The sequence below is a fragment of the Myodes glareolus genome, chromosome 3, assembly GCF_982192425.1.
Source record: "Myodes glareolus chromosome 3, mMyoGla1.1, whole genome shotgun sequence".
Taxonomy (NCBI): domain Eukaryota; kingdom Metazoa; phylum Chordata; class Mammalia; order Rodentia; family Cricetidae; genus Myodes; species Myodes glareolus.
This window is the reverse complement of record NC_142028.1, coordinates 121368750-121391781: the sequence shown is the minus strand read 5'-3', so window position 1 is coordinate 121391781 and position 23032 is coordinate 121368750. Positions and strand designations below refer to the sequence as shown.

General features: G+C 37.2%; 1 pseudogene; it reads left to right on the top strand.

Moving 5' to 3' along the window:
- Positions 1–4085: 4085 nt before the first annotated feature.
- Positions 4086–4225, top strand: LOC125416490 (small nucleolar RNA U3; annotated as a pseudogene).
- The last annotated feature ends 18807 nt before the right edge of the window (positions 4226–23032 follow it).

Here is a 23032-nt window from a genome sequence, read left to right as displayed (position 1 = left end):
TAGTAGGCCAGCTAGTAAAGCATCTCAGTAAACACTAGAAGAATATATATAACATTGGAATGCTGGGTGAAGTTGGAAGGTAGAGATTTATTTTGTCTACTTGATGATTATTCAAACAAGAGATTTCAGGAAGAAGGAATGCATGACTTGTGCCACCTAGAACTGATAGTCCACAATCTTCAGTCTCTGATATTTCAGTAGTTAGGTTTTAAACAAACTGAGTATATACATAAAACTATGCCTCTCAGAGTTTGTCATTTTTAGTTCCTGCCACGTCTTCATAACCATGTGCTTAAGTCTCTATCCTCCAAGGTCATATCCTGATAGCAATTTCCACCAAATTGTCCATTTATCAGATTGATTTTTATAAAATCTTAAATAATTATTTTGTTCATTACTTTTCTGTGAATTTTTCTTATATATATTCCAAAATAACTTCACAAAAACTCTGAGGCAATTACTTAAGATTAATTCTCAGGACTGTTCACTCTTACCTTTGGTACTGTATTAGGCCATAACAAAAGCTGATATTCGTTCTGGCTAACTCTGGTCTAGCATTTTACATGGGTCATCTAATTTATTCTTCAATAAATACCACTGAAAAGGATAACATCATTGCTGATTAGAAAGTAGGAGAAACAAGTCAGAGGAGGAAAAAGTGATATACCCCATAAGGAAGAGAAAAATGCTACATTAGGGCTGGATACGGAAACCATGATGCTTGGGAGAAATCTTGAAAACAGAGAAATTATGATTGCAGAGCAGTTGATAGCTGAACAAGCCATTCTCAAATTTCATTGGCTTAATATAATTTTATAAATTTATTGCTTTCTTCTCTCACTGTTTACTGATGCTCTTTCATCTCAAAGACTATGTCCCTCATTATCTACCAGAGCCATTTTTATATGTTTATAAATTATACTTTCTTATTAACTTTTTTAATTGTGTGTGTGTGTGTGTGTGTGTGTGTGTGTGTGTGTGTGTGTGTGTGTAAATGTACTTACATACATACCCAGGGTACGCAAGAGGAGGTCAGAGAATTTTTTCAAGAGTTAATATTCTCATCTTCTACCTTCTTTGAGGGAAGGTTGTTCTTCTGCTACTGCTCTGCATACTTTATGCTAGCTTGCTTAAGAAGCTTCTCAGTGATTCTCTTGTCTCTTCCTCCCATCTCACTATAGTATGATTGACATTACAGATGCATGTCACTGCATTGAGTATTTACTTGATTTTAGGGATCACTATCAGGTGCTCAGGGTTATGAGGCAAGTATTTTTATCCTCTGAGTCATTTCCCCAAATCTCCTTATCGTATTTTTGCCAGACAATACTGCAAGTTCCTCTAACAAAGACTCACTCACTTTGTTTATTTAACCTTCTGTTTGTACTCATTTCAATACATTTTTAAATCAACATAATCCAAAAATTCTTCTCTGAAAGCAGTACTTCAGTGGCAAGTAACACACTGAAATGGAAGCTATTCCACATTTTTTTCTGAGTCATCAAAAATACATAAAATCTAAATGGCTCACAAATACTTTCCCTGGTGTTTTTTATTATTTTGTTTATACTATTATATAAAGGTATGAGTGCCTGGACTTATAAAATTTAATGAACCATTTGAAACAATGCTTCAAATATATGAAGCAACATATTTGAAGCAATTCAAAATTGCTTCAAAATATTTGAAGCAATTCAAATTATTCAAAATCCTTCAAATATTGCTAATTCTCTATTTTAATCAGACAGACCCTAACAACCCATTTATAGATAGATGCAGAGTCATGTGTACAAATGGTCATTTTTCTTTCTATGAGACCTCAACTCATTTTTAAATGCTGTGTTTTGTGTAGTGAGTGGTAAATTAATTTAACAAGTGGTTAAAGTCCTTGACAAATTACCATGACAAAAAGCATAAATGACTTAGATGCTATTTTCAGAAATTGCATTGTTAAAATCTTGCCTCTTCTCTTGTTTCTCCAACATCAATGAATAGTATCTTTTGATTTTTATCTAGTTGTCAGGCCAGAAAACAGAGTAGCATTTAATTCATCACTCTTTCTCATCTCTCATATTTAATTAATCATCAAGTTAACACAGCTTCCAATTTGATTCGACTTCCTTTTAAAAACCTCACAAAACTAAACAGTGTTCTTATTCTCACTATTATTACTCTCGCCCAGTATTGAATCACTCCTTCAAAGATTCAAGAAAGATCTTAATTGGGTTCCTTGAATTTTTATTTTTATAACCTATTCTCCCTTCAGCAGCCATACACAAATCTAGCCAATTTATATTAAAAGACCCATTTTCATAATAGATCTGTTACAAATGCTTCAGGCCTCCACCCCCACCCCCAGAGCCAATTGCACACCATGTGAAGAAGCATGCAATTCTCTGTTTCCTGCTGTATATAGTTCCTTTGCTTATAGTTCTTGCACCTCTTTCCTACAAAACTCTCCTTAAGCCATACAGAGCTGCCCAAAGTCCACAGGAATGAAAGGTAAGAAATGCTAGGTGTCGAAAGGGAGGACCATTGATAAGAAAATAAAAAAAGACAAAAATCTGGGTACAGGAGGTCTTAATGAACTGATGACTCATGACAGCCAATGTATTAGGAAGTACAACATCTTACATACTGTTTAGTAGGAGAAGATGGGACAGAGTCAGCATAAGGTTATAACACATTGGCAAAGGCTAACAAGCAATTTCACACCACTAGTGTATAGGATATCTCAAGAATGTGACCCACTGAGCACACAGTGGCCTAGAGACTGTTAACTACAGCTCTTCATGGGGAAAAGTTACATTCCCAGGAACTGAGAGCCTGACTCCTTTGAGGCCCTGGTTCCAGATCCAAACTTTTGACTTTCTTCAGTCTGACTCTGAGCTAGAACACAGAACTGATGTTTCCCTTTGTCTTTCCTTCAGGAACTCTGAGAAAGCCTTGGATAAGCCTGTCTCCCAATCCAGAATACCCTTCACTTTCCTAATGCTCAGGCTTTTTCTTTTCTATCTAGTTTCTGATGCCTTAACTTACTCTTTTTCAAAAATTTTCTTCTAACTCCTATTTATTTTTTAGCTCTCAGTTTAGCTCTCCATCTCTAACTTCAAGGCTCAGGCATTTCTCTCCTGTATTCTAATATTCTTTTTCTCTTTAGTTCAGCAAATGTAAGATCCCTTAAACTTAGAATTACTTCCTGACATGATGTCACTTCGCCAAAAATATTTAGGAGATGGCCTTAATTACTTAAAAATTTAAACAAACTCTCTGTGGAAAGAACGAAACACAGCCAATAAGGAGACCTTGCCTGTCCTTAGGATCGATGTGTTGTATTAACGAAAGAGTTCTTCAACATGAAGAATGGCCATAGATAAAGTTAGAAACAAAGCAAAGATAGAAGAAAACTGTGGAATTCAGTGGCAGATGACTGAGCTAAAAGCAGGCAGTTTGGGCTCAGATTCTCTAGCAAGGTTGTTTTAGTTTTCAGCCATTGTAGCCATAAAAGTAGATTCATAGCATTGTAATTCTTTTTGAATTTTTCACTTATTTCTTTACTTACGTATTTGGTCCACATTCAATTTCAAAAACAAAAGGAAAAAAGAAAAGAAAAAAAACACTAAAATTTTAAATTCCAGTTAATAACCCTATAGAAATACATACAAAATTACTTCATCTCTCAGCCTGGGAGAGTCAGAAACTCCTGCTTTAGATGACACATCATACATCCAATACTCAAGGTCATTCATAGCCCAAGCCTATTCTGTTTTCAAGATAGGCTTCTTCAATGAACCACACTCTTTGAGGATTCCCAGACCTTCTGGATAGTGACTTCTGCAGAGAGAAATGTGCTTTTGTGGGATGAATTTGTCTGTTGATTTCCCAACATCTGTAGAATAATTGTTACCAGAGAAACAAACAAATATTCAGATTTTAAAATATCAGGTTCAATTGCCAGCTCATAAGTCATTTTGACTGGGTTAGTTAAATTCTCTAAACTTCAAATTTTCTCATTTAAAAAACATATAGTCATATATGACCAATAAATTTTCAATATGGAAGAGTATATTAAGATAATTTTATCCAAGATTATACTTTCAGGGATCATTTCTGTAGTTCATTGTTAGAGAAGTTTCTTTGAGAGCATAGAACACTGGAAACCATGAGAATGAGATGTAGTGTTACCTCCAAAAAAAAAGATAATTATATTCAACACTTGCTAGATTATGTTCTATGAAACACTTAAAGTTTCTTTATATGTACTTCCCCAAAACAGATTCATAAAGTAACATATTTTATTAGGAATAACTTAAAGTTTAATAACGTTTAATAACCTTTTTTACTACAGGACTTTTTGAAGCATTTTATGAGGTGTGTATATATTCTTAGAAGTCAAAATGATTAATATCTTTATATAGAGACGTAAAGTTATAGTTAGAACTTATGTCAAAAAAACTCAGGACCGCGAGGGGTGCAATCACCCACTGATACAAGGGGACTGATCTAATGAGAGTTCACCAAGGCCAGTTGGACTGGGACTGAACGAGCATGTGATCCAACCAGATTTTCTGAATGTGGCCCGATTCTCTGAATGTGGCTGGCCCGGAGCCTTTCTGAAAAGCCACTGACAATGACACTGGGACTTGTTTCCTCTGCATATACTGGATTTTTGGGATCCAGTCTGTTTGGATGCTCACCTTCCTGGACCTGGAGGGAGAGGGGAGGAACTTGAACTTCCCACAGGGCTGGAAGCCCTGACTGCTCTTAGGGATGGAGAGGGAGGAGGAGGGGGAGGGGGAGGGGGAGGGTGTTGGGAGGAGGGGCGGAAATAGAAACTTTCATAATTTAATAAACTTTGAAAAAATAAAAAATAAAAATAAAAACAGCAAAAAAAAAAAGAACTTATGTCAAAAAGTCTTCTGTGGGACTAGTGTTGGGTGGAACACATCAGAGCTGCGCAAATAGATTCCTTGGAGTAAGGACACTGAGGACCAGAACAAAAGATTTACTCAGTCTCATTGAGTTACTGCAACACTAAGTCAGAATAAGACTTCTAACGTGTCTGGTTCTACCGTCAGTACATTTTTTATACATTTATGAAGAACTCTCCTTCTCAGGGCATTTGACTATTGGGAAGTCACTTGAGATGTGAGAATGAAGTCTCAAGTATAACATTTTCATACTGAATCTTTGAAACAAAGGAGTTCCTAATGAACATTCTCTAAAACCCGAACATTGACAAAACCTGAAATATAGTCAGCACTTAGTGCCTGGTCATCATGGGCATCTGCCTAATTAGCTGGCACGCACAAATGGCTAAGGGTTTATCTTTACCTACAGAAACTGCATAAGCACTAATAGACATATTCCAAAAGAGAGACCTGCTTTTAGTGTCTTTTACAATCCCAGTTCACCTAACTTGGACTCCAGAGTATTTGTTGGATTGTTTTTCATTTGTCATTTGGTAGTCAATGCTTACACTTGACTCCCTCTACCCCTGCCAAAATGAAACAAAACCCGATGAATAATTCCAAACAATTGCAAAACAGTCTACACTATATTAAATCCTTGCTGTGATCTGCTAGTTAATATGGAAGTAAAAGTAAGATGTAGCCCTGGTAGACCAAGAATCTTACTCTAAACCAACACATCTAAAAACCTGGGGGAAAAGGAAGGTTCACAAATTAAAAAGCAACAATTGAAATCTAATCAGATGTTCTCTCAATTTACTGACTACCCCTGTGGTGCTATCCAACTTTATTTGAAATTGATTCAGTATTCTATTTTCAAATAATATTTACATTAATTTGCAGTACTAGCACAAAACTCTATCAAAAAGGTAAGAACTTTTATCACTTTATTATCTTTCCTGGTTACTGTCTCTGGGTTTCAACATTCTAATAGGAATTCCTTTGTTTTATTTCATATCTAGGACAAAAACTGTGAAGCCTCTTCAAGGCTAGGTCCTGCTAGGTTGTTAAACACAGTAGGGACCCTGAGGGAAGGTATGTGCTGTAATTGGCTGTGAGGGCCAGAAAGTTGAACATTCTCATTCTTTTTCAGTCTCTTTATCTTGGGTATCTTGCAAGTATATAATCATTCTGTAGTTGCACTCTGACTTCAAAAATGTAATAAGAGCTCAACTAGAAATGCTAGGTCATTCCTGTCTCCCAAGTTGCCAGCAAGAAAACTGCAGCTCTCTTCATCTCTAACCTGGAAGTACCTCTGTCTCTCAGAACCATCTGATCATTCAAAGATGGGTCATGGTCAATGTGAAGTAGATAAAAACTGATTCATTATGTCTTCTTTATTTTATATGCAAGAAAGCAAAAGTGGGGGTGGAGGTAAGGCTGAGTCTCAAGATCACAGACTAAGAACATTGCTGAATCAGGATAGAAATCTCAATCTTCTAGCTCTGAATATAATGTTGATTTTCCCCCACTATGTAAATTGGGTAATAGTTCGTCATAGTTCTGCCTACTGACCCATGCTTATAGTGATCTGAAGATCAATAAACTCTTTCTGGTATTCTTACAGTTTTTTTTTACACTTCTAATTAATACCAACAATGGATTACATATGGTCTCTATGTCAGTTTCAAGAGACCTACATTACTTATATGTTCACTATTTTTTAAAGTTCCTAGTTCTGTGAATAAATTAACCAGTTCTGTATACCAGTCTCCTAACCCCAGCTGTCTCTGAGAAGTTCAATTTTGTCCTTTATAATGTGCTAAAAGGTTACACTTTAAGGCAGTGTCTTCCAAATAATTCTTAAGCCTATGGAAACATTCTTCATTAGATGGTATGATTATCTATTTGCTCCATTAAGATGTCATGTACATTTACCATATGAATAATGGTATACAATACACAATGGACACCAAAATGAATGACACAGGTGCTGGACTTGAGTAGTTGATGTCCTAATGAGAAAGACCAGCCTCTCAGCATGTAATGAGATAAATGGTGCTAGATGAATGACAGAAACAGCAGGACATCCCAAGTCTACCAAAGAAACCAGAAAAATACTTTCTAGGGAAGGCAGTACAACTCATGGAGAAAAAGACAGAGAAAAACCTCATGAGAAAACATCGCTGGTCATCTGCCTTCAAGATAACTGAAAAATCTGATCCTGTTTTGCAAACAAAGAGCTTAGAACTCAAGAACTCAATGAAGTTCAGACAAGGGAGCCTTGTTGGCAATGAACTTTCTTCTGAAGCTCCCAGGTGCTCTTGCTTCCCAGTCGAAAAGCAGTATCCTCCAAATGTGCCAAGAAGTTTTAAAAAAAATCATTCAAAATACTCCAGGACCTAAGATTTATGGAGATCATAAGTAACCCTTGCTCAGTAAAAGAACCTACCTCCCAACTCAGTTACATTCCCATCAGCAAGCAGAAATTGTTGCAATCTAATGCATTTATATGTTTTGGTTTTCTTAATTTATTTGAGGCACCTCATTTTCCTGGAACAAGTGCTGTTATTTATGACACAGTGGCAAACACTTTACATTTATAGAGGTTATGAATTTTAGTAATGGTTTTGGTGGCAATTTAATCTGTCCTAACTACGAGGCATTTTACAATGACAATTAAATTATTATTAAAAAATAAACCTCAAATGACATCCTTATCACTTATCAACACATCAAAAGTTTCACTGAGCTGCATTCTGGGTGGATCATAAATATCCCGATGTAATCTTAGTGAGCTGATGCAATAAACTTGAGTGAACTTAATTAACTTCTACATTATATTTAAAAGAAAACCCCGCACACATTTTGATGTTGGGGAATGAAACATTATTTGAAAAGTGGGTTTATTACATTCCATGGTGCACACTGATATTTAATATTTAAAGACTCTTAAATTTGATGTACTATACTGATAGCTAAAGGGTTCAGTAGTGCAGTGTGGGAGGGTAGAATGGTGAAATTCTCTCTCCATCTCTTTGAGGAGGTTTTGATTTTACTGGTCATGCCCCCCCCACCCTCTGATCTATTAAAATATATGCTCGGAGAAGTGTCAAGGATGTTAATGTATACTTTATCAAATTAATTTTAATGTAGGCTTGCTGAATGGCTAATTCCCAAGCTGTGTTCTAAATTTTACAAAACAACTCGACTCCAAATTAGCCAGGGTACTGCATCTATATCAGCAGAGAGCATGTCAGCAAAGTATCATTTGATACAAATTAAAAACGAGGGCCTTTTTTATCTTCATAGGGAATCTAATAAAGAGAAGAAGAACGTCAGGCTTAACCCACCTCATGGTTCAAATTTATGGGGCACTAGCTAGAATCAAATTATGTTTTGCAGATCTACATTTTGGTAATCAGCTCAGACAGTAATGTGAGTTTCTATTTCAAAACTAATACGTGACATCTGATTTAAATATTGTTTATCATTCAATCCCAAAGGCTGTACACTTAAATATCAATGGCCTATAATGATAGCAAATTAACTCTTGACACATAAAGGTAAAGGCAGGTAAAGACAGAAGCACTTAAAAATAATAATGGAAAATACTCTTCCAGTAGTAAATGGTACATTTGCCTTCTCTATATCTATTTAGTCAATTTACCAAACCCCATCACACACACACACACACACACACACACACACACACACACACACATACACACATACACACCACAGCAGAGAGATGGATCAGTAGACAGTGGGATACTTTGAGAAAATATGTCCATATTTGAGAAAAGCATTCTTGTTTTTCCGGGATACTTCCTCAATAACTCTGAAAATGTCCTTTATCCAGCTTCCTGACTAAAATTATTTCTGTATGTATCTGCTTACATTTTAGAATATTTTGTGCACATAAGGTAATATGTAGAATTCTTAGTTCAACTTTTAATAGCAGGAGGAAAATTCCTAGAGGTTTCTAACTCCCACCCTTGTTTGCTTGCAAAAATAATATAAAAACTATCATGTATCAGGTACTGTTGGCCTAATTCCAATAATGAGGAAAATAGTCAAAACTAGTATTCTTATCAACATTGTACACTAGTGTTCTCATCCACAGTATTGAGTACTATTATAAAAGAGGTGGTAGTCGGACTTTATCCTTCTTTTAGTACTTTTGGAAGGGCGTTGCTATTGATTTTATTTGTTTGTTTTCTAAAATAGGATTTCTCTGTATAACTGCCCTGGCTGTCCTGAAACTTGTTCTGTAGACCAGGCTGGCCTCAAAATGACAGCGATCCACCTGCTTCTGCTTCCTGAGGGCTGGGATTAAGGGTATGTGTCATCCCTTCCAGCAATTTTTAGCAATTTTTAATTGTCTGTAGTTCTTTATCTAGGTGTGGAACCTTATAAGATTCAATAGTGATTGGTCAGTCCTAGAAATATACACACAGGCAACACTGAACACACCTAACAGGTTGTATTTACATATTTACATTACAGTACATTTCGCAAAAGGCGGTCATGGCTGTTTGGCCAGTAACGGATGGTTCGAAACAGAGAATGGAAAGAGTTCTCTCAGATTTGAGTTCCTATGAAACTCAAAAGCCAAGTTTATGAATCTCTCTCTTCCCCCTGCACGTGTTTCCATTTCCAGATCTGAAACACACTTTTCAGGACCACGATATGTTCTTGTAGTTTTAAGAACCAGATACATTCCCTTAATTATATCAATTCTTAGAAATTCTATTCTGAGACCCATAACTGCCCAATTCTGCATGAAGAATCACATTTACATTTAAATGCAACCAGACTCTGAAAAGAAAAAAGACTAGATAAAGGAAATCTAAAGTTTTTACCAGAAAGTGCTTAGGGTGGAAATTCGACTTCTAGCTAATTTTCTTCTAACCAGGAATCCCATGACAAATGCCTAGAAAGCACGTCTATTAATCCCATTATGATTACAGTTATCCTTCTGGACACCTGAACATGTTCGAGAGGTACGAAGACTTGAAATGTAAATGTGAGAGAGAGAGAAAAAGCGAGAGAGAGAGAGAGAACAAAATAAAGAAAGGAGCCTAATGTTCACTGCTGCTTTGCCCCTACAGGCATCTGATGATTTAAAGGGTGTCTGTGTGCTGAAAGCCTGCTCATAAAGTGGTGGCTTTGAGAACAAGAGCAGAATAGAGAAATCTTATAGGAATGAGGTAATTAAAGTTGGAGGTCAAATCCAGCAAAAAGGAGGGCATATCTCTTGGGGTTGTTGAAAGACTTTATTCTAAAAAAAGGATTAGCAAAAATATAAAAAGTGTTCAAAAGTACTAACAAGAACTTTCAAATTAGCTCAGTAACATTTGATTTTTAATACTCACTCCTAATCCATTAAAGGAAAATATGTTTGGTCTAAAGGGTTAGCATATACATTTAAGGTATAGTCTCAACAAAGAAATGAACACCAGAAAATGTAATAAACTAGAAATTCTATAATTTAGATATGTTGTAATTAAAATTAGAATCAATTAAATGTGTTGATGTTAGACAGAGCACAAGGAAATAATTAAAAATTGGGAAGGTGGATAGGAAGAAAAAAAGATAACCTAAATCACAAAGAGGTAAAACACTTCAAGACATGAAAAAATATGACTCAGTGAGAAATTGTGAAAGGAATTTCAAAAGAGACTTTGTCTATATATACATCTGGAAAGAAAGAAAAGAATAGAAAGAAAGAATGGCCAAAAATAATATTTGAAGAAGTAATTCTGAAGAACATCCTGATAAATGATACCAAGTCAGAAAGTTGAAAATCACTGCAAAGTCCATCAAAATAGACACAAGCAAACCATTCTTACGTAAGAAACACAAGGAAAAACAGAAAAACTGGGGAGGAAAATGAGTTTTATCTTCAAAGGCAAGACGGTAGACAGTGTAGATCACATTTACCAGACATCACTAAGGCTAGAAGAAAATTAGGTGATGCCTTCAAAGTCTGAGAGGAAATAACTGTCAACAAATTGTGTATCTGGTAGAAAATGAAAGCAAAATAAAGACACTTTCAGATAAACAAAACTTACAGAATTCGTGAACAATAGATCTTCATGATAGAAAACACCAATGCCTATCAACTCAAATACATGTAAACAGAGATGCAGTAAACGGGTATATTGATTGTGTGAAATAGAAGTAACAGTTATAAGAATGCCTCATCAGGTTCAATATTTATAAAATTAGAAGACACACAGAAATGACACAAAAGAGTGAAATAGTAAAAAAAAAAAAAAGTGGTCAAAGACACTTGTGATCTCTAGCAGGGAGAAAATGCCTATCTGTACTCATCTTAAAGACATTAAATAATACATGTTCTAAAATACTGGGTTATCATCAAAAGGTATGAAAGAAACAATGTAGAACTTCACGGAAAGCAGAATAATATAATGATGGGAAGATTTCGCTGTTTCATCAGCAAATAGTACCAGTTTCAGAATTTTGCCTAACTAACTTTCTCCTGGCTTCTGAATACAGATGATTTGAAAATGGTCACATTTGATGTCCTAGCTTACTTGGCCCTGTGATATCCTTATGACAATTTGCAGAAGGTTCATAATAAGAGAATATGGCAGAGTTGGAAATATGACAGATCATGGAACTCACTTGAGACACCAGCCCCTGAATTATTTCAGACGTTTTGTTTGAGTTGTGTGCCCTGTGCCTATACATTGACCTTGGGAAACATTTTTCTGATATTTCTCAAGAGATTAAAGGAAATAAGAGAGGTGGAACTCTCTTTGTGAAGATATATATATATATATATATATATATATATATATATATATATATACTAATATAGCCTAATGAATCAAGCTTCCCTTATTATAGGCTGTATTTAAATGCGTTAAGAAAAATTCCATGACATGATATTTGTATTGGTTAAGGTAGGCTAGGAAAAAATAAGTGATAAAGCCTCCAATCAAGTGGTCTTCTATTTCAAATAATTTTTCTCTTTCTGTCATAATCCATAGAAGTAGACTGAAGAGATACCATGGGGGTGAGATTCATAACTGACTCTAGAACAGTCTCCCCTCCCCTGGAATGGCCTTATCTTCATTATAATACCTTCATGTTCCAGGAATAGAAAGTTGAATAGTCTGTTCAACCATAATTAATGGTAAAATCCATGTACCAAGCCCCTAAATTAACAATAAAGAATACAGGGAAGTATATTCTCCTTTCATGTCTAAGAAGGATTGTGTGAGCATTTAGCCTCTCTCTGCCAAACCGTTGAAGTCCCATTTACGTACACGTGGTGAAATATCACTTGTACATAATATCACCTGGTATACCTTTGACTATACCAAAAGACATTCTTTCTTACTGCTCACATAGAAATTATTAAAACACAAACAACATAGCATTCAAATAGATCATCAATCAATATTCTCAATGAATAATTTGTTTGACAAAACATAAATTACTATAGATACTCACAAATGTGATATGCCAATAAACAGATGAGACAGAAATAAAGTCCTCACTACTCAAGACATCTTTTAATGAGAGTCCTGGTGTATGTAGATACTTGGAGTGAGAAAATCTCTCTAGAGACTCATATTTTCAAAACTAATAGATAGCTATGCTTGCATGTGCCACGAAGCTCTACTGAAGCCATCTTTATAATGGAGATCAAATTCAGTAGAGTCATAACTTCAAATGTCTTTACAAAAACAAAAATATCCAAATGTTGATCTTACAATTCAATCAGAGTTTCAAAAACAGTTGCTTCTGAAGTTCAACAAAACTTACGTCTCACAGGACAACAGAAGACCAGATTGAATAGAAGGTCTCAAAGTAAGTTGTGAAAAGGAGTCTACCTTAGAAAAATAATAATGGGATTTCAGTGCTTGGTTAATTTGGGACAATATCATTTCTTGACTGTTTTTTGATGCTCTTTCTGTAACTCTTTAATATTCCTATCAGAATGATAACTGTTGGAAATATAAGTGTGTGCATATGCTTATACATGCTTTCATGTGCTGTTTGGAGAGTGAAGAAGAGATAGATTTATTCTAGGAATTGGCTCATATGACCATGGAGCATGAAAATTTCCACAATATGCTCTCAGCAGCCTGAAGAACTGGAAATGTAGTAAAATAGTTCAAGTCTAGAGACCTCAGAACAAGTGATGCCAGTGACTAGGAATCTAGGAATTCAAGTAAGAAAGCAACAGAAGACAGATCTCTCTCTCTCTCTCTCTCTCTCTCTCTCTCTCTCTCTCTGTGTGTGTGTGTGTGTGTGTGTGTGTGTGTGTGTGTGTGTTAGAATATCCCTTTATGTGCTGTGAAGATATGTCACTGTGGTTGGTTTACTAAAAAACTGAACAGCAGGATTTCCAGGCACAGGGGACTCTGGGAAGAAGAAGGTCAGAGAAGCCAGCCAGCTGCAGAATGAGTTGGACACACAAAATAGGATATAGGTAAAGGTCACATAGATTAATAAAAATATGGGTTAATTTAAGTTATAAGAGATGATTAGAAACAAGTCTAAACTCTTAGCGGAGCTTTCATAATAATAAGTCTCCATGTCATAATTTGGAAACTGGCAGGTAGGACAGAAAAATCCTCCTACATATATATCAAATTCTTCCCTACTCAACTGTTCCTTCAAGATGTGATGGCAACAGCTTAGTTGATAGCTATCTATACCAATGAGAGTAATCTACTCTACCTAGTCTGCCAACTCAAGTACAGATCTCATCTGGAAAAAGATCCTTTAAAAACATAGCCACTAGAAATATCTTGACAGGAATTTGGACATCTTTAACCCTGCCAAGTGGATATATAAAATTTAGCATCACAACAGCCTTTCCAATTTTTATTCCACCAAGTCCACTTTTGTAGTATAGGAGACAATAGGTTGTGTAGAAACCTTGTGTCTAACAGTAAGAAAAATATCATGATGGCCTGAAATGTCTACATGTCAGAGTTTCAGGGGTGCATGCAAATGAATTCAGAGTCCCAGAGAGAAGTATCAGCAGAAAAGAAGTCTCTGAAGTCTCATACAAGCCTATATTTTTACAGATTTATAAATCAAAGCCCCTTAGTGACATCAACTCTATAAAAAGTGAGTTCTTTTCCCAGAGGCATTAAATACCACACCTCCTCCCCTTGTAATGTAGGCTAGTTTTCCTCATTGTGGTTTTGTTCTTTCATCTAGCTCTCCCTAGTAACTAATATCTATTTGCCAAAATTCTATCCCAGTGTTTCATATAAAACTTCCCTAATACCTCCCCTGAATAATGGACATCCAACTCACTCATTTTTTCTCCCAATGTTCATTGCATGGGTTGCTTCCTTAGCCTATATACCATGTCTACAATTAACAAAAGTTTATTACAATATTTTATTATAATAATAACATTGGTCAAGCTGTTGCAGTCTGTGATTTCTCTGTATAGTATTAGTTGAGATGAACAACAGTCATAGCAAGATTGGTACTACTCTGATCTTTGTATTAAAACCTAGAAAACTTCAGTTCACAAAGTCCGAATAGCTTCAGTAGAACTCCATGTATAATATACATCGGATGACTTAAAGGAGGATCAACAGGACACCAGAGTTCCCACCTAAAATGAAAAGAGGTCTGGGTTTGATCATCCCCACCAAGCTTTTTATTAGCGGGCAGACAAGTCAGATCCACAGCAGCTCAAGCTCCTTGTCTGGAAATCTGGATAACCCTTTGACTTGTTCCTCACTGGGATGTCGTGATCACAAATGAAATAATGAATCTGAAAGGGTTTTGCAAATGCTAAAGTACTATGCAAATGAAAGCTAATTAATTAATGAACTCATTAACATGTTCTCCTGCTGTGTTGCAGTTAGGGCCAAATTATAAATAATCCTCATCTTGCTGGGAATTTAACCAAGAAATTTAGGATGGTAGGAGGAATAAAGCGAGTTGTAGATCTGAAGATGAAATTTCTGCAGTTTGTCCTGGAATCTTTGCTTTCACCAGCTATAGACTAGTTTTTTTCCAACAAAAATGTGAAGAGGATGAAAGGTTTCACAGAAATGAGAACTCTATAATATGCTCCTTAACGATGATGGTACAGCATGTCATCACTGTGCCCTAAATTCTTTTAGCTGGTGGAGTGAGAGAGACCTTATCATTAATGACTAGATTTTCATTACTTATTTATGTATCGTAAATAATTTTACTATGTGTCAGCACTGCTCTAAGTGCTTTACAAATATTAGCTTGTTTAATCCTCGTAAAGACTCTATGAGTAGTTTCTGCCCCTACCCCATTATACAGATGGAGAGGCTAAGCTGTATAGAGGCTAAGAAAATGGCCCAAGGTCATGTGCCCAAACTCGGGGAACTGGGATTCATATCAAGACTATCTTGTTGTGAGTGTGTAGTATGTGAATGTGCTGGAACGTGAAATTTTGCTTTCTGCATAACCAGTAAGAGAGCTTAACTGTTAAGCCATTTCTCTGCCCACCTTCCCCACTTTCATGATAGAAGGGTTTGTCACAGCTCTGGTTATTACCAAGTGGGTAAACTGTCTGGCTAGGAAAATCAGGCCTCCTCTCTTCCCCCAAACCACTGAAATTGCAGGATTTTTTTCCTTTGTATTATTTTTTTTCATTTATTTTACATTCTGACCACAGTTTCCCCTCACTCTTCTCCTTCTGTTCCCCCCACATCTGCCATCGTGCTCCCCGCCCCTACCCCTTCCACTCCTCTTCCTATTTCTGTTCAGAAAGGGGCAGTTCGCCCATGGCCATCAGCAAAGCAGATGCTGGAAGGACAGCTAGCAAGCCTGCATAGGACTGACATAGCCCCTCTACATAATGTGTAGCAGTTGTGTAGCATGGTCTACTTGTGGGATTCCTAGCAATGGGATCAGGGCCTGTTCCTAATGCTTAAGGTGACTTTTGGGAACCTACTCCTCCTACTGGGTTGCCTTACCTAGCCTTAATACAAAGGACACAGCTTAGGCTTACATCAACATTGGGATTCTGAGAAACCAATGTTTTTTTGTGGATCTTGGGGATGGAACTTAGGTATTTAGATTTTCAGGGCAAGTACTTTTTTGACTAAGCCATAGTCCATGCCTCTGTCAAGATTTTTAGTCTGTGCTCTGAGAACCCCATTCCATGCTGCCTTTCTTGGTATGGCCACATGATCTAGCAAGTCATCCATAAAAATAAAAAAAAAATACCAGTTGAGTCTTCACCAGAGGAAGATGTTGTACATACAGTGGTTATTCTTATTGATTGAGCACCAGTCATGTGAAAGCCACTACTTAAAAAGCAGTGTGTACAGCACCACTGAGTCTTTAATGGTGTGTTTGGGATAGAGAACTGGGTCTTACAGGCTGGAAACTATAGGTGGCATTCTGTCCTCTTTATGGAGCAGGATTCCTGAGTTCAGGCAGTTGCAGTGCCTAGGTAAACCCTTGTGGCATTCTCCAAAAGACCCTAAGGGGTAGAGACAATAATTTGATGTCCAGCCTTCTGACAGATGCCTCTTTATCAGCAAGTTCTAGACTCAGATCTGAAATATGTGAAACTGTTGCTTACTAATTTGAGGACAGAAAATCTCAGAAAGGTCCTCTGTTCTGCCAGAGCTAGTACTTGGAGAAACTGAAATCCAAATTGAGTTGTGAAGCTGTGGTGTCTCATACTACATTTAGAACACAGCAAGTTAAAATAAATACCAGCAAAAAAAATTAAAAAATAAAAATAAAAAGTGGAACTCTTACTATACTGCTGGAGAGTTTTGCACTTATTTAATACTTTAATCTAATTTCTCTTAATTTAATTGTAAGAGAAGAAAAGAAATCACTTTCACCACACGAGGGGATGCTTACCCAAAATATTCTATAAAACACAACAAAAAGTGAACATCTGAACTTAGATTTGGCTGATTCTGAAGTTATTGCTTAATTTACCATACAAAACATGTTTCCCTATGTCATGTATCTGTGCACATGAGTGCATATTTGTAATTAATAGAACATAAATTAACAAAAAATCATTTATTATCTCTCTAGTCTAGTAAATCAGCCAGTTATTTTTTTTTTTCATGAGCCTTCTTAATCTCATGTTTAGGTAACTGTGGTCCTCATGTAATTACTGTTTCACTTAACTTCTGTGCCAAACCCAGGACCAAAATTTGATAACTGCATAATACATTGCAATTCTTTCACAGTGTGCTTAAATGTGTTCTTCATATTCACAGAAAAAAAATGTATGCCTAATGCAATTCCTTTATGCATAACATGGAAAAGAATTTCTTCAAACAAATAACTGAGATCTTTTTCTGATAGATTTCCAAGTATCAGTCAAAGTGGTGGGTTTTCCACGTTAGATTATTTCAACTCAGACTGAGCCAAAGTCAAACTGACAGGAGAATTAAATGTTTCACGTGAGCCCAGTTGTTTCTGTCCCCTCTCTCTGCAGAAAATGCCGGGAGAGGTAGGGTGCACATCAGTCCATAACTAGACCAGTCAAACATGTTGAAATAACAATAATAATAAAGATTTAGAAATTTAACAGGATCAAAGATTGACAATTACAGTACTCTTGAGCCCTTTAGTAAATCTTAACGATATATTCCCACTCTACTCTTAAATGTGCATCAAGCATGAAAGAAAGCTAGGCAGATATGGAATTTGAAAGTAAAGGGCCTTTATCTTTGTAGCAGCATAGACTGACAGGTAAGAAAGAGAAAAATATTATACATAGTTGAAGGGCTCAATGAAGTAGAGTTACTCACTCAAAATACAAATTAACAAATCTAAGAGATATTTAAAAAGCGGAGTTGTAAGATGTTATGTGCTAAAGAGAACTCAAATGAGATACCCAACTTCTGCTACTCCACAGACAGGCAACTGAGACCCATTTGGCAACAGAAACTGACCATTAGTCTTAATGTCTGTATGCTTTTTTCCAGTAACCTATTCTATTATTCTACTTCCACTCAGCAGAAGAGAGTGTGGTAGATGTCTACCACTGATAATGCTAATGCCTGTCAACCTCTATGTACTTGAATGTTAGATAAATTAGATAAGGTTGCATCAAAGATGTGAAAGTTCATTTCCAATTTAAGCATGCTGGACACCCTGGAAGACCATTTCCAAAAAGTGGGTGTCTTCCTTTCCATGATGCAATTAGGTGATTTGGCTACCCCCAGTCAGGTGCACTATCCATCCCACAGGATCTTAAACTGGTTAAAATGAATTCTGATTCTTCGTAGGTGGTTTTTATTGTTGTTGTTTAGATTTTTTTGTTTGTTTGTTTTGCTGTTTGTTTTTGTTTTGCCATCAATAAACAAGCTCTTTGTATTAAATACTGGTTTCCCCACTTGATCCTGAGCAAATTATTTAAATTACCAAGAGCCTGGCTGAACATTACCTCCTTTGCAAGATTGCTGAAAGCATTGTGGAGGTAGAAGGTGTAAAGTATTTTATTACTAGTCCTAACAAAAAATAGTAAGTAAAGTTAACAGTTATCAGCCAATGCTGCAGGGGTCATGAGCATGTGAGAGAAGGCTCTTGTGTCTTCCTATCCTAAGGAAAGTCACACCTGCTTAGAGAGACAAGACAGAGCTGAAGAATTACAGCCACCATAAAACAAAAGACTGCACTTTGTATGGAGCAATGGGTGACGGGGAGTGACTAGAAAATGTTCTGCAAAATTGGAGTGCTTAGTTGAGCTCCAAATGAGACCTTTCTTTTCCTTGTGTCTTTTCTTGCTTTCTGCAGAGTGGTGGCTGCCAGAGTCTAGGAAGAGAGTAGATGGGGGAATTGTCATTTAATGGATACAGAACTTCAGTTTGAAAAGATGAACAAAAAAATACTCAGAGAAGGATAGTGGTGTTAGCACAATGATTTTAAAATATACTCTGTTTTATTGAACTAGACACTCAAAAATGGTTAAAGAGGTATTTTATGTTATGTATTTAACATTACAATTTATTCAGAATTTCATAGCTGTGTTTTTTATCCAAGGGGCACATTATGTCCCATGTCTCAGCTCTGCATGACTTTGCAGCAGACCGCATCTTCTGGCATGTGCTGGCCCCTTCTCAGCCTTGGTGTTCCATCTCCCCTTCCTTCCAGTGTCTCTCTTCTGCTCCAGCCAAGCCTCCATATGGTATTTCTATCACTCAGCCCAGCACCTCCTTTCTCAGTTTTTTTCCTTCTTCCCAGTTCACCTAAAAATAAATTGTCTGTTTTAAGAACCTCAAAACATAAAATGAAGAATTCTCTCTCTCTCTCTCTCTCTCTCTCTCTCTCTCTCTCTCTCTCTCTCTCTCTCTCTCCTCTTCTCGCTGTATATAAATACACAATTATTCAGGGAATATCTTCAGATTCACTAGCTTCAGAACCTTTAAACTCTGGATCAAATAACGGCTTTCATCTCAAGCACAGTGTACCTAAGTAAGAACTTATGCTAAAAAAAAAGTTGCCAGGTGTATGAACATTTCAAGTTAGTAATATAAGTAAACACAAAACCATCTCAAATAAAACACATTCACACATTAAATAAGAATGTTTTCAAGGCAGCTTTTTGAGCTTATTAGTTTTTTCTGCCTCCCTTTTAATGTGTAGCTTCAAAAGAGACTTCAAGTGGCCCACCTATGCACAAATTCCCCTCCCCATCTACCTATTAATAAGACTTCACCATGTAAAACAAGCTAGACAATTATGATACCCTAGTTGGCTGTGGTTAAGACTTAATTGGATGGCTCTATTCAATTCGGAGCATCATGTTCCCAGAAAGAAAAGGGGGAGGGGGTGATGAATTGGATGTAGTTCAAAGGAAATATAGACAAAGGATGAACACAGCTTGGAAAGTAAGACAACTTGGGAATGCTGAGGCAATTCTGTGTGTTTTCAGCTCAGTGCACAGTGCACTCGTAAGAGAAGCTCCTTATTCTTCAGCCTGACTCCGGGTCTGGGGCACCATACAGGGAGAGAGGCTTAGGGACAGCCTTTGTCAGATCTTTCTCTGCAGTTCAGAACATAAGTACTCAGGCCATGCAGTAGATGTTCAGCAAAACCTTCCTGTTGAAGTCGCCCTAGAGAAGTGAAACGAGATTGCTAGCTCAGCTTATGCTGATGCTGACAAGTGGTTTTTTTTTTTTTCAAAATGTTGAATTGTTGGGTTTGATCCTCACGAAGAATAATTTAAGAATGGCCAAATCAATTTTCTCATTAGTTCAGCTATGGATTGAACAGCTTGTCCCACAGCTCTTGTCAACCTTGTTAGCTCTTCACTCTGTACTGGTACTCACATCTATCATGCCACTCAAAACTTCATGGCTCCCTGTGGTCCCCAAGGTAGCCCTCCGAAACTGGACATCACTGCTATCTGCGTTCTCACTTACACATGACTCTGCAACCTGACTACCTCTTGCTCCCCTCTCTGTGTTCATCTACTGTGTGGTATGCTTGGTTTCACCTTTTTTTCCCCATCAGGCAATATTTCAGAACAAGCCCTGTTAAGATCTTCTCCCCATCAGTTACTCTACATGTAACCTGCTGATTGCTCGCACCATACCCATTACATATAACATGGGGATAGCCAACAGTTCCCACGAGTCTTAAATAAGGTCCTGAGTACAAAGTAATTTGCAATAGACCTGACCAGCTATGCCTCTCCCCTTTCCTTCTTTCTTTCGTGTTCCTACTTTTCTTTTATGCAGTCTTTTTTCCCACTAGCTCACCGAATTCTATCTGCCCACTGAGGATGGGTTCATTTCCAACCTTCTTCACCAAGTTTTCCATGAGTGCACTAGTCAGCAATGATTTGACTTCACATGCGAGTGGGGAAAGCATTTTCTGGGCTGGCTCATTGGTCACTGGCTCATATTCCCTACTGCAGCACCTGTTCTCTCTCTTTAACTCATCCCTTGGGTTCCGCTCTGTGCACAGGGGAAAGAGGCATAATATAGAATCCCAGGCCTCAAGAGGAAGAAAGCAGAGGATGTGTTTATATCCATTTACAACTACCAGCTACATTCACAGTGTTGCCTGCTTCTCTGCCAGTTACTTCCATGTATCATTTACCTTTTAATCTGAAAGCTAAGAGCAGTTGTTCTGAACCATGACTGTGCTGTTAGGATAGCTGAGCCAGAATGTTAAATATACAATTGCTTCAGGTCTTTTCCCTGACCAATTTAAATAGAATTTCTCGTAGTAAGGCTGCTGTGTTTCATATATACTATACCCAGCTTGCGCCCAAGAGCACCTAAGAGTCAGAACTGCTGTACAACTCACTTGTGGAACACATCACACACACACAGACACACACACCCCCACACACACCTTCAATAATTTATCCTAATCCTACTAAAGTCTGGTAGCTTTCATCCATCTCCATACTCTATTTCTTTTTCATTTGTTCATTTATCCTTATTTCACAGTGTGTTGTTCAAAGGAAAATACTTCTAGGCATCAAGAAAGATATAGTGAAAGATCAAATATAGACCTTGCTCTCTAAAGCAAATTAGTAGGTGAGAAAAAAATTGTGGTATGTCACATTAAGAAAGAGCAACTGTCACCGCAAGTACACCAGATATCAAAAAGTGTCTTCTAGCTGGGGCCTTTAAACAAGTATCAGATAAAGCATTAGGTCCAGAGCTTTTGAACTGTGGAAAATGAAGAATTGAAGGTCTAGGGAGAAGGGACCACCTAGACAAAGACTCAGGTGGGAAGTTCTGGGTCATCTAAAAAAATGTTGGTGCTGGACAGCACAGGCTCATTCCTGCATCCTAAATCTCTGGGGGAAAAAATGATGAAAGTATCTTTTATTTGTGACTGATAACTTCCCCTCAGAACTCTGAGGTAATACATAGGCTGTGTCTCAAAGCAGAGAAAACAGAATGTAAGGATGCTCTCTCGTTCCTCTGCTCCTGTGCCAGTCTCTCTGAGGGACTGGACTTGGAAGGACCAGGCAAATCTCGAAGGGAAACTTTTGCCTCCCAGTTGTTCATCACCATAGCCTTATTTCTTGATCAACAGTCATTTACTGGCTGTTGCACTCGGCAGACAGGAAAACACATCCTTACCTGGGATGCTGGCGTTCTCTGAAGACTCTCAGCAGGAGGTATATCAGGAAGGATTTCAGGAGCCTGATAGGGGCAGAGAAGGAGGGTTGTACCTGAGGCCAGCTGGCCACAGGAACTCTGAGTGCTAATGTGACTTCTGAAAGCAAGATGCTTTTGAGGCAGCTGAGAAAGTAGTAGGTTGTGCCAGAAGTTTGGGCTTTCTCACAAACACTGTTTTTTAATAGTGATTTACTTGATATCTCTGGGAAGCCTAATTTTTTCTAAAAGGAAATGGACTAGGGATGGATATAAAAGAGAGAGGAGATAGGGCAGGGGCTGGAGGAGCAGTGAGGACTAGGAGGAGTGGAGGAACAGGAAACTGTGGTTGTAGTATATTGCAAACAGTACAAAAACTTCAAATTGAATCTGACATTAAAAAGATAGTGACGTCTGTTAAGTCATGTTAACCTTTAGTAACTCTGCTTCCCAACACTAAAGGGAAAGACACGGGGGATTTAAACAGAAATTCATAATTTTTATCGTAAAACAATCACTTAGTGAAGATTGGAAATTGACATCTTATTTATGCCTCTCAACAAGTGGATGAAAAAAATAATGGAAGAAAGTATTTTACAAATCATGAAACAGGCTAAGTGGCAAGAGTTGTAGCTCCGACCCTTAAGAAATCTGGTTCTAAAACTGCAGGTTGTACTCACAGCACATTGTACACATTGTCATGAACATTTTTTATGGGAAGGGATGTAAAAGAAATTAACTGGAGTGCATTACAATGGATAAAGAAAAAGATCACGCAGAATTCAGAACAAATATTATTGGAAGCTGGAAAGAGGGTCCAATCAATAAAGTTCTAGCCAAGTAATCATGAGGACCTGAGTTTGGATCCCCAGCACTCACAGCAAAACCTATGTCTAAGAGTATACACTTGAAGTCCAAGCACTGGAAATCAGAAACAGGAGAATCCCTGGAGCTTTCTGACTACCTTGCCTTGTCAAATTATTGAGTTCTAAGTTCAACAGGGGTGCCTGTCTCAAGGAATAGAGC